Source organism: Cynara cardunculus, unplaced genomic scaffold (genome assembly GCF_001531365.2).
Source record: "Cynara cardunculus var. scolymus isolate 2C unplaced genomic scaffold, CcrdV1 Un_Scaffold_2183, whole genome shotgun sequence".
NCBI classification, from domain to species: domain Eukaryota; kingdom Viridiplantae; phylum Streptophyta; class Magnoliopsida; order Asterales; family Asteraceae; genus Cynara; species Cynara cardunculus.
In genome coordinates, this window is record NW_020201009.1 from 32,801 (window position 1) to 36,691 (window position 3,891).

Sequence of the window (3,891 nt, forward strand, 5' to 3'; positions counted from 1 at the left end):
CAGATTCTGATTCTACAACCAGTGCTTTCTTTTCTTTCTTCTTGTGGTCTTTGGTGGAGGTCCTTGAAACATCCTTTTCTTCAGCAGCAAGAGCAAGGGGTCCACCGTTGGATACTTTCTTCTTCATTATATCTTGCTCTTGTGCAGCAAGCGTTCCATACAAGTCATGAAGTGACCAGCCGTCTAAGTCCTGATTTGCTTGAGAGACATCGACAACTGTGTCCACTCATCACCGAGACTTTTAAGGAATAAAACATTATTTTCTTCCTTCGTCCTGGAGATATCGTTTCGACGACATTGATTAATCAATGTGTTGAAACGATCGTATGTCTTCTGAATCGGTTCATCAGGAAGAGCCTTGAAGTTGGTATATTCGTTGAGACATTGAGCTCTACGATTTTTCTTCGTTTTTGCTCCTCCTAATTGGCTTGATAGCTCATCCCATAATTCCTTTGATGTGGAGCATGCATCAAGGGATTGGAAGATTTCATTGGTAATAGCCATGATGATTAGTCTTTTGGCCTTCTTATCAGTCTCCACGCGCTCTATATCGTCTTCATCCCAATTCTTCTCATCCTTGGGCATGTAGTAGGCAGGAATTTCTGTTGTGGTGCTTGTTCCTGGGACTCTTGGAACAAGAGTATGTGGAATGTAGGGACCCTCCATGACAGATCGCAGAAGATCTCTGTCCATCCCTTCCAGAAAGTTTACCATCTGTAGCCTCCATTGTGGATACTCTTCTCTTTGAAGAGTTGGAGGTTTGGTGAGGGAACCAACACTGTAAGCGGAACTCCAGTTGGCCATTTAAGATTTGGAAGAGAAAAATTTACGTTTTAGAGAAGATATTTTATGAATTTTTATGAATGACAAATGCGAATTGAGAGATTTTAATGATCGTTTTGATTGGAAAAACAATCAATTAGCTCTGATACCAATTGTTGATCACAGATCTCTCAATAACACTAATGATTAAGTTAAGAATAACCTAATTATAGTGTTTAGATGAATAAAATGATGAACACTCAAGAACAATTGATGAACATTCAAAGAATATACTTGAGTGTCAAAGGTTTCACTTTATTTCAATGACTATTGAAAACGTAAAAAAGTCATAGATAACAATAGGCCTAACCACCTATTTATACTAGTAATCTAGCTAAGAAGATAACTATCTAATGAAATTATTTAGCTAATCTTCTAAGAAAAGATAAAGCTTATCTAAACAAGGATAATCATCAAAACAAGATAAAATTTGTAGAATCCAGCTGTTGATTAGTCATCTCCAGCTGTCTTCCATGGGGCGTTATTTCAACCTTATCTTCATATCTTCATCGCATGCCTCTGGTTGAACTAGTGAGGAAAACTCCAAGTGTTGGTACCCAGAGGGGTTATGAAGATGCATTTTCCATCGCATCTCTGGTCAGTTCATCAACCCTCTGGTTGTTCTTCAAACTTATTTGTTTTGCCTTGAAGACTTCCATCGGCCTTCTGGTTCTTCATAACTTGTTTGTCTTCATTACTTCCACACATAAGACTTATGGGGTCTAACACATCATTAAGTTCCTCTTTCATTTGAGAAAAATGCAAAGTCCTAAGGTTAACTAGGAACATGAGGCTAACTGCAAACAGTGAGAGTTCAGAAATTCAACAAACAAGGGATTTTGCAAAATGGATTTTGGACTTAGGAGAAGGAAAAGTTGGAGGCGATAATATAGCGAAGCAGTTATTGAGATACCTCATGATCTTCTCATTACTGATTGCATCGATCCTATATTTGCATTAATCGAATTTTTCTATCCCTCAATTCTTGAAAACATCAACAACTCAGCTTATTTTCAAGAACGAGCAATACTTGCACCAAAAAATGAAGTAGTTCAAGAAATAAATGATTGTTTGCTGTCATTATTTCCAGGAGAAGAAAAGGAGTACTTAGGTTCAGATACGTTATGTGAATCAGAGCACCTTCATGATGAGTTTGATAAAACTTTGTACTCTCCTGATGTTTTAAATGGTGTTAAATTATCAGGAATACCAAACCATAAGATTTTACTAAAAGTTGGTGTTCCTATCATGTTACTGAGGAATATTGATCAGAAATCTGGATTGTGTAATGGTACTAGACTGCGGGTGTTAACATTGGAAAATCGAGTAATAGAAGCATAGGTTATATCTTGAAGCAATATTGGAAGCCGTACATTCATTCCAAGAATGTCCTTAACACCTACAGACAAAATGATACCATTCAAATTTCAAAGGAGACAGTTTCCAATTGTTGTATGTTTTGTCATGACCATTAATAAGAGCCAAGGACAATTATTATCAAAAGTTGGTTTATTTCTAAGACAACCGGCCTTCGCACATGGTTAGTTTTATGTTGTTTTATCCAGAGTCAAAAACAAGCAAGGTTTGAAAGTACTAATTATGGATGATGATGGTATTATTGACAGTAAAACAATGAATGTTGTATACAAAGAAGTGTTTAGTAATATATGATACATGGTTCTTATTTTATTAATGTTTTACATATTTAACTTATATTTGTTCAGTTTATAGTGTTATAGATATTGTTTTACAACTTCATCTTATTAACTCATATTATTATTAATTCTTAAGAGGCTTATTTTTCATTTATGTTTCGCATTATAATTATCCGACCATAGAGGATCTGCATGTGCTACGCAAATTCTCTCACCCGGACACCGTGCTTCATACAGAGCTTTAGAGAGGGACTGCATGTACTATGTAGAGTCTCTGACCAAACTTCCGTAATTCATACAGAGCTTTAGAGAGGTACTGTAGAAACCACACAACACCTCTATGCATGATTATGTGCTTCATGCAGAGCTACACAACAGCTCTGCATCTACAATGTAGAGCCTCTATTTACGGAAAATTTATACAAACATGTAGCGTTGGCTAATTTTAACAATTAACTCTTGAAAAGAGCTTCACACTTGTAACCAGATTGGTCTTCTTGATTTAGAAGTCTTGCAACGCTGAATATTGTCTGTCATGAACTCTGGAGGATTTCTTAGACCTTGTGTTTGTCAAGCCTGATTCCGTCCTTCATACAGAGCTTAATAGAGGTTATGCACGTGCTTTGCGGTCAATCTGAACCAGACTACGTCTTTCATGCAGAGCTGCACAGAGGTTCTATATTTAAGTCTTGAGAAAGAGATATGTCTCTTCACGTAATGTGTCGATGCTCTGTCTCTTACTCTGAAGATGGTCTTCAGACTTGTAACTGTAAATAGTTTGTGTCTTAATCTTTAGAAACTTTTTTACGCTTGTGTCCTTGAAGCCTGCCTCCGTCCTCCATACGGATTTTCATAGAGTCTCTGTACTTGTCTTGAGTAAGAGTTCTCTCTCTACATGTACTACCCAGAACCTCTGATTCTCTTTGCTTGTCTCAGACAGAGGTATACAAAGGCTCTACATGTACTAAGCAGCGCTGCATACTGGATCTACATTGTTCGTCTTCATTTAGAAGTTTTTCTGATCATCGAAGCACAGGCCGTCCTTTGTATATGTAACATTTAATTCTCGAATAAAAACATCTTCATATAAAAAAGTTAATCGGACTTGTACCTTTGTCTAAGTTTATAAATTACCTCCGATTATTAATTCTTTATAAAATACATATCAGTTTTGCTTAATTTTTGTCATTAACCCGTGTAATACACGGGTCCGAACCTAGTTTTATATATATATATATATATATAGAGAGAGAGAGAGAGAGAGAGAGGAGTGATCATATGAAAACCGCCTTCATTTGTGTAAACCGTGCAAACCACCTTCATCTGTCGATTTCATTGTTTAATCTTATGAAATTTTTTCATGAAATTGTTTAATCTTGTGAAATTGTTTCATATAATACTTTTTTTGATGAAG